Raw genomic sequence first — 17,035 nt, 5'->3', positions numbered from 1 at the left:
GCAAACTATTCCTCCAGGAGAGGGCGCCAACAGACTACTAAAGAGATCATCATTACTCAAAGAAAACCCCAAAAACCAATGCATGATAGGAATAAACAGGTAACTTTCTTTGGAGTGGAAGCGGAGAGATCGCACCAGATGCCAATTCTAGATGTTATCACACCTGTGGTCACTGCAGCAGCAGGTGAATCCACTTTGTCCAAAAGGGATCTATTCCATTCAATTGCAAATGATCTAGATAAGACAGAGAACTGCAGCACGGGGACATAGCCGAGTTGGTCAGGTTGAGTGGTGATGAGTTTGCTATTTGGATGAATAAAGAAAGTCAAAAGTGTGAAAGATAAAAAACAAAAGGAGGAAGTGTGAAAAGTGAATGGGCCAAATTGAGGTGCATATGAAGACGTATGCTTTCTTCCAATTCATTAAATCGGGCTAATATGAATCAGGTGAATTGAGTTCTGCTTTTGGAAACTGGGTTAAGAAGGGGTGCACCGTTCCTGGAGGTACTGCAATACCAGGTCAATGCGTGGAGTGGACAGAGCAAGCTCTTTTTCCATCTCCCTGTTCTAAAAATCCATTTAATATATGGTCCCCAGATAGGGGACGTATCAGATATTAAACTGATAAGAACAGATACTACACTTGATCTTAGCCAAAAGGCCGAGAAGCGATAACCAGAATTGGTTTGGGCCTCGAGTGGCACCCTGGCCTATGCCGGACACATCTTAGGGAGAGAGAGCGAGAGGGAGACAAACCCACGCCTACACAAGACATTTTGTCACCCAAGCCAACCCTTGAAAAGGCTGCTTTGCAGAGCCAAAACAAGAAGAATGGTGCGTTTTGCAGCCGCCGCCCACTGCAATGAATCTGAATAACTCCTCCTTTAGGGCGCAAGCAACTCCCCTCCCCCTTGCAGTCTTTCCAATTCACGATACAAAAAGACGGACAGGACAGGTTGCCTGACTTTCCGTCACTGCCACCCTTTGCCATCCTTACCCGTAGAAAGCCCTTTCATCATCCCCAAACCCTAATCTTTTCCCTTTCCTTCCCAGCCCCCAAACCCTGCCCTCTGTACCTTTCTCACCACCCGCTTCCCTTCTCCTGTCATCCCCCTACCACCCGGGAAAAAAAGAGATTGCCCCCTCCTTCCACTAGCCCACCCTCCCACCCAAAGAACAACTTCTTCTGCGCAGCTTGTTTTCTAGGCAGCAGCGCTATTGTGATGTCATCGGGGGGCATTGTGACAAGCCGCCAGTGTTCCGTCTCTTCATGTTGTGCACAGTTCAAACGGAAAATACATCAACAGGCAGACTACAGAAAAGCTTACTATCAAAGGTTAGAGGGGGGCTTTCTCAGAGGGCTTTTTACAGTTTTTCTATTCCCAATTAGCCGTTTAAGTGTACTTATTGAAAGTAGTAATTCTTTCATAGGCCGCCCTTTCTTAGTATTTGACGTTCCTTATATTGCGGTATGAGGCTTCGCAGTAGGTTGCAAACATTCATCACCCATGACTGTCCCCAATTGAGCTCAGAAGCTCAATGTCTATCATGACCTCTCTTTTAGAATGTCCAAGAGCAAGCAAACTATTCCTCCAGGAGAGGGCGCCAACAGACTACTAAAGAGATCATCATTACTCAAAGAAAACCCCAAAAACCAATGCATGATAGGAATAAACAGGTAACTTTCTTTGGAGTGGAAGCGGAGAGATCGCACCAGATGCCAATTCTAGATGTTATCACACCTGTGGTCACTGCAGCAGCAGGTGAATCCACTTTGTCCAAAAGGGATCTATTCCATTCAATTGCAAATGATCTAGATAAGACAGAGAACTGCAGCACGGGGACATAGCCGAGTTGGTCAGGTTGAGTGGTGATGAGTTTGCTATTTGGATGAATAAAGAAAGTCAAAAGTGTGAAAGATAAAAAACAAAAGGAGGAAGTGTGAAAAGTGAATGGGCCAAATTGAGGTGCATATGAAGACGTATGCTTTCTTCCAATTCATTAAATCGGGCTAATATGAATCAGGTGAATTGAGTTCTGCTTTTGGAAACTGGGTTAAGAAGGGGTGCACCGTTCCTGGAGGTACTGCAATACCAGGTCAATGCGTGGAGTGGACAGAGCAAGCTCTTTTTCCATCTCCCTGTTCTAAAAATCCATTTAATATATGGTCCCCAGATAGGGGACGTATCAGATATTAAACTGATAAGAACAGATACTACACTTGATCTTAGCCAAAAGGCCGAGAAGCGATAACCAGAATTGGTTTGGGCCTCGAGTGGCACCCTGGCCTATGCCGGACACATCTTAGGGAGAGAGAGCGAGAGGGAGACAAACCCACGCCTACACAAGACATTTTGTCACCCAAGCCAACCCTTGAAAAGGCTGCTTTGCAGAGCCAAAACAAGAAGAATGGTGCGTTTTGCAGCCGCCGCCCACTGCAATGAATCTGAATAACTCCTCCTTTAGGGCGCAAGCAACTCCCCTCCCCCTTGCAGTCTTTCCAATTCACGATACAAAAAGACGGACAGGACAGGTTGCCTGACTTTCCGTCACTGCCACCCTTTGCCATCCTTACCCGTAGAAAGCCCTTTCATCATCCCCAAACCCTAATCTTTTCCCTTTCCTTCCCAGCCCCCAAACCCTGCCCTCTGTACCTTTCTCACCACCCGCTTCCCTTCTCCTGTCATCCCCCTACCACCCGGGAAAAAAAGAGATTGCCCCCTCCTTCCACTAGCCCACCCTCCCACCCAAAGAACAACTTCTTCTGCGCAGCTTGTTTTCTAGGCAGCAGCGCTATTGTGATGTCATCGGGGGGCATTGTGACAAGCCGCCAGTGTTCCGTCTCTTCATGTTGTGCACAGTTCAAACGGAAAATACATCAACAGGCAGACTACAGAAAAGCTTACTATCAAAGGTTAGAGGGGGGCTTTCTCAGAGGGCTTTTTACAGTTTTTCTATTCCCAATTAGCCGTTTAAGTGTACTTATTGAAAGTAGTAATTCTTTCATAGGCCGCCCTTTCTTAGTATTTGACGTTCCTTATATTGCGGTATGAGGCTTCGCAGTAGGTTGCAAACATTCATCACCCATGACTGTCCCCAATTGAGCTCAGAAGCTCAATGTCTATCATGACCTCTCTTTTAGAATGTCCAAGAGCAAGCAAACTATTCCTCCAGGAGAGGGCGCCAACAGACTACTAAAGAGATCATCATTACTCAAAGAAAACCCCAAAAACCAATGCATGATAGGAATAAACAGGTAACTTTCTTTGGAGTGGAAGCGGAGAGATCGCACCAGATGCCAATTCTAGATGTTATCACACCTGTGGTCACTGCAGCAGCAGGTGAATCCACTTTGTCCAAAAGGGATCTATTCCATTCAATTGCAAATGATCTAGATAAGACAGAGAACTGCAGCACGGGGACATAGCCGAGTTGGTCAGGTTGAGTGGTGATGAGTTTGCTATTTGGATGAATAAAGAAAGTCAAAAGTGTGAAAGATAAAAAACAAAAGGAGGAAGTGTGAAAAGTGAATGGGCCAAATTGAGGTGCATATGAAGACGTATGCTTTCTTCCAATTCATTAAATCGGGCTAATATGAATCAGGTGAATTGAGTTCTGCTTTTGGAAACTGGGTTAAGAAGGGGTGCACCGTTCCTGGAGGTACTGCAATACCAGGTCAATGCGTGGAGTGGACAGAGCAAGCTCTTTTTCCATCTCCCTGTTCTAAAAATCCATTTAATATATGGTCCCCAGATAGGGGACGTATCAGATATTAAACTGATAAGAACAGATACTACACTTGATCTTAGCCAAAAGGCCGAGAAGCGATAACCAGAATTGGTTTGGGCCTCGAGTGGCACCCTGGCCTATGCCGGACACATCTTAGGGAGAGAGAGCGAGAGGGAGACAAACCCACGCCTACACAAGACATTTTGTCACCCAAGCCAACCCTTGAAAAGGCTGCTTTGCAGAGCCAAAACAAGAAGAATGGTGCGTTTTGCAGCCGCCGCCCACTGCAATGAATCTGAATAACTCCTCCTTTAGGGCGCAAGCAACTCCCCTCCCCCTTGCAGTCTTTCCAATTCACGATACAAAAAGACGGACAGGACAGGTTGCCTGACTTTCCGTCACTGCCACCCTTTGCCATCCTTACCCGTAGAAAGCCCTTTCATCATCCCCAAACCCTAATCTTTTCCCTTTCCTTCCCAGCCCCCAAACCCTGCCCTCTGTACCTTTCTCACCACCCGCTTCCCTTCTCCTGTCATCCCCCTACCACCCGGGAAAAAAAGAGATTGCCCCCTCCTTCCACTAGCCCACCCTCCCACCCAAAGAACAACTTCTTCTGCGCAGCTTGTTTTCTAGGCAGCAGCGCTATTGTGATGTCATCGGGGGGCATTGTGACAAGCCGCCAGTGTTCCGTCTCTTCATGTTGTGCACAGTTCAAACGGAAAATACATCAACAGGCAGACTACAGAAAAGCTTACTATCAAAGGTTAGAGGGGGGCTTTCTCAGAGGGCTTTTTACAGTTTTTCTATTCCCAATTAGCCGTTTAAGTGTACTTATTGAAAGTAGTAATTCTTTCATAGGCCGCCCTTTCTTAGTATTTGACGTTCCTTATATTGCGGTATGAGGCTTCGCAGTAGGTTGCAAACATTCATCACCCATGACTGTCCCCAATTGAGCTCAGAAGCTCAATGTCTATCATGACCTCTCTTTTAGAATGTCCAAGAGCAAGCAAACTATTCCTCCAGGAGAGGGCGCCAACAGACTACTAAAGAGATCATCATTACTCAAAGAAAACCCCAAAAACCAATGCATGATAGGAATAAACAGGTAACTTTCTTTGGAGTGGAAGCGGAGAGATCGCACCAGATGCCAATTCTAGATGTTATCACACCTGTGGTCACTGCAGCAGCAGGTGAATCCACTTTGTCCAAAAGGGATCTATTCCATTCAATTGCAAATGATCTAGATAAGACAGAGAACTGCAGCACGGGGACATAGCCGAGTTGGTCAGGTTGAGTGGTGATGAGTTTGCTATTTGGATGAATAAAGAAAGTCAAAAGTGTGAAAGATAAAAAACAAAAGGAGGAAGTGTGAAAAGTGAATGGGCCAAATTGAGGTGCATATGAAGACGTATGCTTTCTTCCAATTCATTAAATCGGGCTAATATGAATCAGGTGAATTGAGTTCTGCTTTTGGAAACTGGGTTAAGAAGGGGTGCACCGTTCCTGGAGGTACTGCAATACCAGGTCAATGCGTGGAGTGGACAGAGCAAGCTCTTTTTCCATCTCCCTGTTCTAAAAATCCATTTAATATATGGTCCCCAGATAGGGGACGTATCAGATATTAAACTGATAAGAACAGATACTACACTTGATCTTAGCCAAAAGGCCGAGAAGCGATAACCAGAATTGGTTTGGGCCTCGAGTGGCACCCTGGCCTATGCCGGACACATCTTAGGGAGAGAGAGCGAGAGGGAGACAAACCCACGCCTACACAAGACATTTTGTCACCCAAGCCAACCCTTGAAAAGGCTGCTTTGCAGAGCCAAAACAAGAAGAATGGTGCGTTTTGCAGCCGCCGCCCACTGCAATGAATCTGAATAACTCCTCCTTTAGGGCGCAAGCAACTCCCCTCCCCCTTGCAGTCTTTCCAATTCACGATACAAAAAGACGGACAGGACAGGTTGCCTGACTTTCCGTCACTGCCACCCTTTGCCATCCTTACCCGTAGAAAGCCCTTTCATCATCCCCAAACCCTAATCTTTTCCCTTTCCTTCCCAGCCCCCAAACCCTGCCCTCTGTACCTTTCTCACCACCCGCTTCCCTTCTCCTGTCATCCCCCTACCACCCGGGAAAAAAAGAGATTGCCCCCTCCTTCCACTAGCCCACCCTCCCACCCAAAGAACAACTTCTTCTGCGCAGCTTGTTTTCTAGGCAGCAGCGCTATTGTGATGTCATCGGGGGGCATTGTGACAAGCCGCCAGTGTTCCGTCTCTTCATGTTGTGCACAGTTCAAACGGAAAATACATCAACAGGCAGACTACAGAAAAGCTTACTATCAAAGGTTAGAGGGGGGCTTTCTCAGAGGGCTTTTTACAGTTTTTCTATTCCCAATTAGCCGTTTAAGTGTACTTATTGAAAGTAGTAATTCTTTCATAGGCCGCCCTTTCTTAGTATTTGACGTTCCTTATATTGCGGTATGAGGCTTCGCAGTAGGTTGCAAACATTCATCACCCATGACTGTCCCCAATTGAGCTCAGAAGCTCAATGTCTATCATGACCTCTCTTTTAGAATGTCCAAGAGCAAGCAAACTATTCCTCCAGGAGAGGGCGCCAACAGACTACTAAAGAGATCATCATTACTCAAAGAAAACCCCAAAAACCAATGCATGATAGGAATAAACAGGTAACTTTCTTTGGAGTGGAAGCGGAGAGATCGCACCAGATGCCAATTCTAGATGTTATCACACCTGTGGTCACTGCAGCAGCAGGTGAATCCACTTTGTCCAAAAGGGATCTATTCCATTCAATTGCAAATGATCTAGATAAGACAGAGAACTGCAGCACGGGGACATAGCCGAGTTGGTCAGGTTGAGTGGTGATGAGTTTGCTATTTGGATGAATAAAGAAAGTCAAAAGTGTGAAAGATAAAAAACAAAAGGAGGAAGTGTGAAAAGTGAATGGGCCAAATTGAGGTGCATATGAAGACGTATGCTTTCTTCCAATTCATTAAATCGGGCTAATATGAATCAGGTGAATTGAGTTCTGCTTTTGGAAACTGGGTTAAGAAGGGGTGCACCGTTCCTGGAGGTACTGCAATACCAGGTCAATGCGTGGAGTGGACAGAGCAAGCTCTTTTTCCATCTCCCTGTTCTAAAAATCCATTTAATATATGGTCCCCAGATAGGGGACGTATCAGATATTAAACTGATAAGAACAGATTTTTGATTTAATGAAGCTTTCCAAAGCACCACAAAAAATGCATGACCGAAGTCACACCAAAAACAGTGCAAAGGCTAGGATTCGTGTGGACCCCACCGTGAGGAGAGGGTCCCCAAAAATCAACCCCGTCCCTCCGAGCCAGAAGGCCACAGCAAGGGTCAGGGATCTTCGGTGCTCTCCCAAGCCGAAGCCTGGTTGAGCCTTGTCGTTGCTCCCAGCGTCCACCCAGGCATCTTACCCAAGTGGAGTAGAGAGCTACTAGTTGTTGGTTTCGCAGCCGAAACTGCCCGGACCGTCAACCGGTGTTGGTTTCTCAGCCCAAGGCTAACCGGACCTCCAACCGGGTGTTGGTTTCTCAGCCGAAGCTGACCCAGACCTCCAACCGGGTGTTGGTTTCTCAGCCGAAGCTGACCCAGACCTCCAACCGGGTGTTAGTTTCTCAGCCCAAAGCTGACCAGACCTCCGACCGGGATTATAAAAATTTCCCTTCCTAGCCAGAAGGCCGGGATAGGGTAATATGCTCAAAAAGTATGAAAAGGCAAGGTACGGTGTGCTACAGAGCCCAAGGCTTGCCGGGGTCCCAAGCCAGCAAGCTCAGACTCACTCCAGGGTCGTCAGTCCTGGGGCACGTTGTACCATAGCCCCCCACCCTTACTCAGTCTAATAGCCTCGATCCTGGTAGGGCCATGTTTTCCTCTAGATGAATATACTATCCACCCAGAGTACTAGCAAGCGCAACCTTCCAGTGTGCATTGTATCATTGTACTAAGGTGGCCTGGAGCTTAAACCACCTCTTCGAACAACACTACACTTGATCTTAGCCAAAAGGCCGAGAAGCGATAACCAGAATTGGTTTGGGCCTCGAGTGGCACCCTGGCCTATGCCGGACACATCTTAGGGAGAGAGAGCGAGAGGGAGACAAACCCACGCCTACACAAGACATTTTGTCACCCAAGCCAACCCTTGAAAAGGCTGCTTTGCAGAGCCAAAACAAGAAGAATGGTGCGTTTTGCAGCCGCCGCCCACTGCAATGAATCTGAATAACTCCTCCTTTAGGGCGCAAGCAACTCCCCTCCCCCTTGCAGTCTTTCCAATTCACGATACAAAAAGACGGACAGGACAGGTTGCCTGACTTTCCGTCACTGCCACCCTTTGCCATCCTTACCCGTAGAAAGCCCTTTCATCATCCCCAAACCCTAATCTTTTCCCTTTCCTTCCCAGCCCCCAAACCCTGCCCTCTGTACCTTTCTCACCACCCGCTTCCCTTCTCCTGTCATCCCCCTACCACCCGGGAAAAAAAGAGATTGCCCCCTCCTTCCACTAGCCCACCCTCCCACCCAAAGAACAACTTCTTCTGCGCAGCTTGTTTTCTAGGCAGCAGCGCTATTGTGATGTCATCGGGGGGCATTGTGACAAGCCGCCAGTGTTCCGTCTCTTCATGTTGTGCACAGTTCAAACGGAAAATACATCAACAGGCAGACTACAGAAAAGCTTACTATCAAAGGTTAGAGGGGGGCTTTCTCAGAGGGCTTTTTACAGTTTTTCTATTCCCAATTAGCCGTTTAAGTGTACTTATTGAAAGTAGTAATTCTTTCATAGGCCGCCCTTTCTTAGTATTTGACGTTCCTTATATTGCGGTATGAGGCTTCGCAGTAGGTTGCAAACATTCATCACCCATGACTGTCCCCAATTGAGCTCAGAAGCTCAATGTCTATCATGACCTCTCTTTTAGAATGTCCAAGAGCAAGCAAACTATTCCTCCAGGAGAGGGCGCCAACAGACTACTAAAGAGATCATCATTACTCAAAGAAAACCCCAAAAACCAATGCATGATAGGAATAAACAGGTAACTTTCTTTGGAGTGGAAGCGGAGAGATCGCACCAGATGCCAATTCTAGATGTTATCACACCTGTGGTCACTGCAGCAGCAGGTGAATCCACTTTGTCCAAAAGGGATCTATTCCATTCAATTGCAAATGATCTAGATAAGACAGAGAACTGCAGCACGGGGACATAGCCGAGTTGGTCAGGTTGAGTGGTGATGAGTTTGCTATTTGGATGAATAAAGAAAGTCAAAAGTGTGAAAGATAAAAAACAAAAGGAGGAAGTGTGAAAAGTGAATGGGCCAAATTGAGGTGCATATGAAGACGTATGCTTTCTTCCAATTCATTAAATCGGGCTAATATGAATCAGGTGAATTGAGTTCTGCTTTTGGAAACTGGGTTAAGAAGGGGTGCACCGTTCCTGGAGGTACTGCAATACCAGGTCAATGCGTGGAGTGGACAGAGCAAGCTCTTTTTCCATCTCCCTGTTCTAAAAATCCATTTAATATATGGTCCCCAGATAGGGGACGTATCAGATATTAAACTGATAAGAACAGATACTACACTTGATCTTAGCCAAAAGGCCGAGAAGCGATAACCAGAATTGGTTTGGGCCTCGAGTGGCACCCTGGCCTATGCCGGACACATCTTAGGGAGAGAGAGCGAGAGGGAGACAAACCCACGCCTACACAAGACATTTTGTCACCCAAGCCAACCCTTGAAAAGGCTGCTTTGCAGAGCCAAAACAAGAAGAATGGTGCGTTTTGCAGCCGCCGCCCACTGCAATGAATCTGAATAACTCCTCCTTTAGGGCGCAAGCAACTCCCCTCCCCCTTGCAGTCTTTCCAATTCACGATACAAAAAGACGGACAGGACAGGTTGCCTGACTTTCCGTCACTGCCACCCTTTGCCATCCTTACCCGTAGAAAGCCCTTTCATCATCCCCAAACCCTAATCTTTTCCCTTTCCTTCCCAGCCCCCAAACCCTGCCCTCTGTACCTTTCTCACCACCCGCTTCCCTTCTCCTGTCATCCCCCTACCACCCGGGAAAAAAAGAGATTGCCCCCTCCTTCCACTAGCCCACCCTCCCACCCAAAGAACAACTTCTTCTGCGCAGCTTGTTTTCTAGGCAGCAGCGCTATTGTGATGTCATCGGGGGGCATTGTGACAAGCCGCCAGTGTTCCGTCTCTTCATGTTGTGCACAGTTCAAACGGAAAATACATCAACAGGCAGACTACAGAAAAGCTTACTATCAAAGGTTAGAGGGGGGCTTTCTCAGAGGGCTTTTTACAGTTTTTCTATTCCCAATTAGCCGTTTAAGTGTACTTATTGAAAGTAGTAATTCTTTCATAGGCCGCCCTTTCTTAGTATTTGACGTTCCTTATATTGCGGTATGAGGCTTCGCAGTAGGTTGCAAACATTCATCACCCATGACTGTCCCCAATTGAGCTCAGAAGCTCAATGTCTATCATGACCTCTCTTTTAGAATGTCCAAGAGCAAGCAAACTATTCCTCCAGGAGAGGGCGCCAACAGACTACTAAAGAGATCATCATTACTCAAAGAAAACCCCAAAAACCAATGCATGATAGGAATAAACAGGTAACTTTCTTTGGAGTGGAAGCGGAGAGATCGCACCAGATGCCAATTCTAGATGTTATCACACCTGTGGTCACTGCAGCAGCAGGTGAATCCACTTTGTCCAAAAGGGATCTATTCCATTCAATTGCAAATGATCTAGATAAGACAGAGAACTGCAGCACGGGGACATAGCCGAGTTGGTCAGGTTGAGTGGTGATGAGTTTGCTATTTGGATGAATAAAGAAAGTCAAAAGTGTGAAAGATAAAAAACAAAAGGAGGAAGTGTGAAAAGTGAATGGGCCAAATTGAGGTGCATATGAAGACGTATGCTTTCTTCCAATTCATTAAATCGGGCTAATATGAATCAGGTGAATTGAGTTCTGCTTTTGGAAACTGGGTTAAGAAGGGGTGCACCGTTCCTGGAGGTACTGCAATACCAGGTCAATGCGTGGAGTGGACAGAGCAAGCTCTTTTTCCATCTCCCTGTTCTAAAAATCCATTTAATATATGGTCCCCAGATAGGGGACGTATCAGATATTAAACTGATAAGAACAGATACTACACTTGATCTTAGCCAAAAGGCCGAGAAGCGATAACCAGAATTGGTTTGGGCCTCGAGTGGCACCCTGGCCTATGCCGGACACATCTTAGGGAGAGAGAGCGAGAGGGAGACAAACCCACGCCTACACAAGACATTTTGTCACCCAAGCCAACCCTTGAAAAGGCTGCTTTGCAGAGCCAAAACAAGAAGAATGGTGCGTTTTGCAGCCGCCGCCCACTGCAATGAATCTGAATAACTCCTCCTTTAGGGCGCAAGCAACTCCCCTCCCCCTTGCAGTCTTTCCAATTCACGATACAAAAAGACGGACAGGACAGGTTGCCTGACTTTCCGTCACTGCCACCCTTTGCCATCCTTACCCGTAGAAAGCCCTTTCATCATCCCCAAACCCTAATCTTTTCCCTTTCCTTCCCAGCCCCCAAACCCTGCCCTCTGTACCTTTCTCACCACCCGCTTCCCTTCTCCTGTCATCCCCCTACCACCCGGGAAAAAAAGAGATTGCCCCCTCCTTCCACTAGCCCACCCTCCCACCCAAAGAACAACTTCTTCTGCGCAGCTTGTTTTCTAGGCAGCAGCGCTATTGTGATGTCATCGGGGGGCATTGTGACAAGCCGCCAGTGTTCCGTCTCTTCATGTTGTGCACAGTTCAAACGGAAAATACATCAACAGGCAGACTACAGAAAAGCTTACTATCAAAGGTTAGAGGGGGGCTTTCTCAGAGGGCTTTTTACAGTTTTTCTATTCCCAATTAGCCGTTTAAGTGTACTTATTGAAAGTAGTAATTCTTTCATAGGCCGCCCTTTCTTAGTATTTGACGTTCCTTATATTGCGGTATGAGGCTTCGCAGTAGGTTGCAAACATTCATCACCCATGACTGTCCCCAATTGAGCTCAGAAGCTCAATGTCTATCATGACCTCTCTTTTAGAATGTCCAAGAGCAAGCAAACTATTCCTCCAGGAGAGGGCGCCAACAGACTACTAAAGAGATCATCATTACTCAAAGAAAACCCCAAAAACCAATGCATGATAGGAATAAACAGGTAACTTTCTTTGGAGTGGAAGCGGAGAGATCGCACCAGATGCCAATTCTAGATGTTATCACACCTGTGGTCACTGCAGCAGCAGGTGAATCCACTTTGTCCAAAAGGGATCTATTCCATTCAATTGCAAATGATCTAGATAAGACAGAGAACTGCAGCACGGGGACATAGCCGAGTTGGTCAGGTTGAGTGGTGATGAGTTTGCTATTTGGATGAATAAAGAAAGTCAAAAGTGTGAAAGATAAAAAACAAAAGGAGGAAGTGTGAAAAGTGAATGGGCCAAATTGAGGTGCATATGAAGACGTATGCTTTCTTCCAATTCATTAAATCGGGCTAATATGAATCAGGTGAATTGAGTTCTGCTTTTGGAAACTGGGTTAAGAAGGGGTGCACCGTTCCTGGAGGTACTGCAATACCAGGTCAATGCGTGGAGTGGACAGAGCAAGCTCTTTTTCCATCTCCCTGTTCTAAAAATCCATTTAATATATGGTCCCCAGATAGGGGACGTATCAGATATTAAACTGATAAGAACAGATACTACACTTGATCTTAGCCAAAAGGCCGAGAAGCGATAACCAGAATTGGTTTGGGCCTCGAGTGGCACCCTGGCCTATGCCGGACACATCTTAGGGAGAGAGAGCGAGAGGGAGACAAACCCACGCCTACACAAGACATTTTGTCACCCAAGCCAACCCTTGAAAAGGCTGCTTTGCAGAGCCAAAACAAGAAGAATGGTGCGTTTTGCAGCCGCCGCCCACTGCAATGAATCTGAATAACTCCTCCTTTAGGGCGCAAGCAACTCCCCTCCCCCTTGCAGTCTTTCCAATTCACGATACAAAAAGACGGACAGGACAGGTTGCCTGACTTTCCGTCACTGCCACCCTTTGCCATCCTTACCCGTAGAAAGCCCTTTCATCATCCCCAAACCCTAATCTTTTCCCTTTCCTTCCCAGCCCCCAAACCCTGCCCTCTGTACCTTTCTCACCACCCGCTTCCCTTCTCCTGTCATCCCCCTACCACCCGGGAAAAAAAGAGATTGCCCCCTCCTTCCACTAGCCCACCCTCCCACCCAAAGAACAACTTCTTCTGCGCAGCTTGTTTTCTAGGCAGCAGCGCTATTGTGATGTCATCGGGGGGCATTGTGACAAGCCGCCAGTGTTCCGTCTCTTCATGTTGTGCACAGTTCAAACGGAAAATACATCAACAGGCAGACTACAGAAAAGCTTACTATCAAAGGTTAGAGGGGGGCTTTCTCAGAGGGCTTTTTACAGTTTTTCTATTCCCAATTAGCCGTTTAAGTGTACTTATTGAAAGTAGTAATTCTTTCATAGGCCGCCCTTTCTTAGTATTTGACGTTCCTTATATTGCGGTATGAGGCTTCGCAGTAGGTTGCAAACATTCATCACCCATGACTGTCCCCAATTGAGCTCAGAAGCTCAATGTCTATCATGACCTCTCTTTTAGAATGTCCAAGAGCAAGCAAACTATTCCTCCAGGAGAGGGCGCCAACAGACTACTAAAGAGATCATCATTACTCAAAGAAAACCCCAAAAACCAATGCATGATAGGAATAAACAGGTAACTTTCTTTGGAGTGGAAGCGGAGAGATCGCACCAGATGCCAATTCTAGATGTTATCACACCTGTGGTCACTGCAGCAGCAGGTGAATCCACTTTGTCCAAAAGGGATCTATTCCATTCAATTGCAAATGATCTAGATAAGACAGAGAACTGCAGCACGGGGACATAGCCGAGTTGGTCAGGTTGAGTGGTGATGAGTTTGCTATTTGGATGAATAAAGAAAGTCAAAAGTGTGAAAGATAAAAAACAAAAGGAGGAAGTGTGAAAAGTGAATGGGCCAAATTGAGGTGCATATGAAGACGTATGCTTTCTTCCAATTCATTAAATCGGGCTAATATGAATCAGGTGAATTGAGTTCTGCTTTTGGAAACTGGGTTAAGAAGGGGTGCACCGTTCCTGGAGGTACTGCAATACCAGGTCAATGCGTGGAGTGGACAGAGCAAGCTCTTTTTCCATCTCCCTGTTCTAAAAATCCATTTAATATATGGTCCCCAGATAGGGGACGTATCAGATATTAAACTGATAAGAACAGATACTACACTTGATCTTAGCCAAAAGGCCGAGAAGCGATAACCAGAATTGGTTTGGGCCTCGAGTGGCACCCTGGCCTATGCCGGACACATCTTAGGGAGAGAGAGCGAGAGGGAGACAAACCCACGCCTACACAAGACATTTTGTCACCCAAGCCAACCCTTGAAAAGGCTGCTTTGCAGAGCCAAAACAAGAAGAATGGTGCGTTTTGCAGCCGCCGCCCACTGCAATGAATCTGAATAACTCCTCCTTTAGGGCGCAAGCAACTCCCCTCCCCCTTGCAGTCTTTCCAATTCACGATACAAAAAGACGGACAGGACAGGTTGCCTGACTTTCCGTCACTGCCACCCTTTGCCATCCTTACCCGTAGAAAGCCCTTTCATCATCCCCAAACCCTAATCTTTTCCCTTTCCTTCCCAGCCCCCAAACCCTGCCCTCTGTACCTTTCTCACCACCCGCTTCCCTTCTCCTGTCATCCCCCTACCACCCGGGAAAAAAAGAGATTGCCCCCTCCTTCCACTAGCCCACCCTCCCACCCAAAGAACAACTTCTTCTGCGCAGCTTGTTTTCTAGGCAGCAGCGCTATTGTGATGTCATCGGGGGGCATTGTGACAAGCCGCCAGTGTTCCGTCTCTTCATGTTGTGCACAGTTCAAACGGAAAATACATCAACAGGCAGACTACAGAAAAGCTTACTATCAAAGGTTAGAGGGGGGCTTTCTCAGAGGGCTTTTTACAGTTTTTCTATTCCCAATTAGCCGTTTAAGTGTACTTATTGAAAGTAGTAATTCTTTCATAGGCCGCCCTTTCTTAGTATTTGACGTTCCTTATATTGCGGTATGAGGCTTCGCAGTAGGTTGCAAACATTCATCACCCATGACTGTCCCCAATTGAGCTCAGAAGCTCAATGTCTATCATGACCTCTCTTTTAGAATGTCCAAGAGCAAGCAAACTATTCCTCCAGGAGAGGGCGCCAACAGACTACTAAAGAGATCATCATTACTCAAAGAAAACCCCAAAAACCAATGCATGATAGGAATAAACAGGTAACTTTCTTTGGAGTGGAAGCGGAGAGATCGCACCAGATGCCAATTCTAGATGTTATCACACCTGTGGTCACTGCAGCAGCAGGTGAATCCACTTTGTCCAAAAGGGATCTATTCCATTCAATTGCAAATGATCTAGATAAGACAGAGAACTGCAGCACGGGGACATAGCCGAGTTGGTCAGGTTGAGTGGTGATGAGTTTGCTATTTGGATGAATAAAGAAAGTCAAAAGTGTGAAAGATAAAAAACAAAAGGAGGAAGTGTGAAAAGTGAATGGGCCAAATTGAGGTGCATATGAAGACGTATGCTTTCTTCCAATTCATTAAATCGGGCTAATATGAATCAGGTGAATTGAGTTCTGCTTTTGGAAACTGGGTTAAGAAGGGGTGCACCGTTCCTGGAGGTACTGCAATACCAGGTCAATGCGTGGAGTGGACAGAGCAAGCTCTTTTTCCATCTCCCTGTTCTAAAAATCCATTTAATATATGGTCCCCAGATAGGGGACGTATCAGATATTAAACTGATAAGAACAGATTTTGATTTAATGAAGCTTTCCAAAGCACCACAAAAAATGCATGACCGAAGTCACACCAAAAACAGTGCAAAGGCTAGGATTCGTGTGGACCCCACCGTGAGGAGAGGGTCCCCAAAAATCAACCCCGTCCCTCCGAGCCAGAAGGCCACAGCAAGGGTCAGGGATCTTCGGTGCTCCCCCAAGCCGAAGCCTGGTTGAGCCTTGTCGTTGCTCCCAGCGTCCACCCAGGCATCTTACCCAAGTGGAGTAGAGAGCTACTAGTTGTTGGTTTCGCAGCCGAAACTGCCCGGACCGTCAACCGGTGTTGGTTTCTCAGCCCAAGGCTAACCGGACCTCCAACCGGGTGTTGGTTTCTCAGCCGAAGCTGACCCAGACCTCCAACCGGGTGTTGGTTTCTCAGCCGAAGCTGACCCAGACCTCCAACCGGGTGTTAGTTTCTCAGCCCAAAGCTGACCAGACCTCCGACCGGGATTATAAAAATTTCCCTTCCTAGCCAGAAGGCCGGGATAGGATAATATGCTCAAAAAGTATGAAAAGGCAAGGTACGGTGTGCTACAGAGCCCAAGGCTTGCCGGGGTCCCAAGCCAGCAAGCTCAGACTCACTCCAGGGTCGTCAGTCCTGGGGCACGTTGTACCATAGCCCCCCACCCTTACTCAGTCTAATAGCCTCGATCCTGGTAGGGCCATGTTTTCCTCTAGATGAATATACTATCCACCCAGAGTACTAGCAAGCGCAACCTTCCAGTGTGCATTGTATCATTGTACTAAGGTGGCCTGGAGCTTAAACCACCTCTTCGAACAACACTACACTTGATCTTAGCCAAAAGGCCGAGAAGCGATAACCAGAATTGGTTTGGGCCTCGAGTGGCACCCTGGCCTATGCCGGACACATCTTAGGGAGAGAGAGCGAGAGGGAGACAAACCCACGCCTACACAAGACATTTTGTCACCCAAGCCAACCCTTGAAAAGGCTGCTTTGCAGAGCCAAAACAAGAAGAATGGTGCGTTTTGCAGCCGCCGCCCACTGCAATGAATCTGAATAACTCCTCCTTTAGGGCGCAAGCAACTCCCCTCCCCCTTGCAGTCTTTCCAATTCACGATACAAAAAGACGGACAGGACAGGTTGCCTGACTTTCCGTCACTGCCACCCTTTGCCATCCTTACCCGTAGAAAGCCCTTTCATCATCCCCAAACCCTAATCTTTTCCCTTTCCTTCCCAGCCCCCAAACCCTGCCCTCTGTACCTTTCTCACCACCCGCTTCCCTTCTCCTGTCATCCCCCTACCACCCGGGAAAAAAAGAGATTGCCCCCTCCTTCCACTAGCCCACCCTCCCACCCAAAGAACAACTTCTTCTGCGCAGCTTGTTTTCTAGGCAGCAGCGCTATTGTGATGT

At 47.1% G+C, this 17,035-nt stretch overlaps 10 non-coding genes across 10 annotated transcripts; all 10 read right to left on the bottom strand.

Moving 5' to 3' along the window:
- Positions 1–481: 481 nt before the first annotated feature.
- LOC142279270 (U2 spliceosomal RNA) lies at positions 482–672 on the bottom strand. The gene has a single exon (XR_012741945.1). It is a non-coding gene; the product is annotated as a U2 spliceosomal RNA (small nuclear RNA).
- Positions 673–2,059: 1,387 nt separating this feature from the next.
- Positions 2,060–2,250, bottom strand: LOC142279269 (U2 spliceosomal RNA). Its single transcript, XR_012741944.1, has one exon. It is a non-coding gene; the product is annotated as a U2 spliceosomal RNA (small nuclear RNA).
- A 1,387-nt stretch (positions 2,251–3,637) lies between these two features.
- On the bottom strand, positions 3,638–3,828 carry LOC142279268 (U2 spliceosomal RNA). Its single transcript, XR_012741943.1, has one exon. It is a non-coding gene; the product is annotated as a U2 spliceosomal RNA (small nuclear RNA).
- A 1,387-nt stretch (positions 3,829–5,215) lies between these two features.
- LOC142279292 (U2 spliceosomal RNA) lies at positions 5,216–5,406 on the bottom strand. Its single transcript, XR_012741964.1, has one exon. It is a non-coding gene; the product is annotated as a U2 spliceosomal RNA (small nuclear RNA).
- A 1,387-nt stretch (positions 5,407–6,793) lies between these two features.
- Positions 6,794–6,986, bottom strand: LOC142279285 (U2 spliceosomal RNA). Its single transcript, XR_012741959.1, has one exon. It is a non-coding gene; the product is annotated as a U2 spliceosomal RNA (small nuclear RNA).
- A 2,189-nt stretch (positions 6,987–9,175) lies between these two features.
- On the bottom strand, positions 9,176–9,366 carry LOC142279291 (U2 spliceosomal RNA). Its single transcript, XR_012741963.1, has one exon. It is a non-coding gene; the product is annotated as a U2 spliceosomal RNA (small nuclear RNA).
- Positions 9,367–10,753: 1,387 nt separating this feature from the next.
- Positions 10,754–10,944, bottom strand: LOC142279290 (U2 spliceosomal RNA). The gene has a single exon (XR_012741962.1). It is a non-coding gene; the product is annotated as a U2 spliceosomal RNA (small nuclear RNA).
- Positions 10,945–12,331: 1,387 nt separating this feature from the next.
- On the bottom strand, positions 12,332–12,522 carry LOC142279279 (U2 spliceosomal RNA). Its single transcript, XR_012741953.1, has one exon. It is a non-coding gene; the product is annotated as a U2 spliceosomal RNA (small nuclear RNA).
- A 1,387-nt stretch (positions 12,523–13,909) lies between these two features.
- On the bottom strand, positions 13,910–14,100 carry LOC142279266 (U2 spliceosomal RNA). Its single transcript, XR_012741942.1, has one exon. It is a non-coding gene; the product is annotated as a U2 spliceosomal RNA (small nuclear RNA).
- Positions 14,101–15,487: 1,387 nt separating this feature from the next.
- On the bottom strand, positions 15,488–15,683 carry LOC142279286 (U2 spliceosomal RNA). Its single transcript, XR_012741960.1, has one exon. It is a non-coding gene; the product is annotated as a U2 spliceosomal RNA (small nuclear RNA).
- Between the last annotated feature and the right edge of the window lie 1,352 nt (positions 15,684–17,035).

This window comes from Anomaloglossus baeobatrachus, unplaced genomic scaffold (assembly GCF_048569485.1).
Source record: "Anomaloglossus baeobatrachus isolate aAnoBae1 unplaced genomic scaffold, aAnoBae1.hap1 Scaffold_4288, whole genome shotgun sequence".
In the NCBI taxonomy this organism is placed as follows: domain Eukaryota; kingdom Metazoa; phylum Chordata; class Amphibia; order Anura; family Aromobatidae; genus Anomaloglossus; species Anomaloglossus baeobatrachus.
This window is presented reverse-complemented; position numbering and strand designations above follow the sequence as displayed.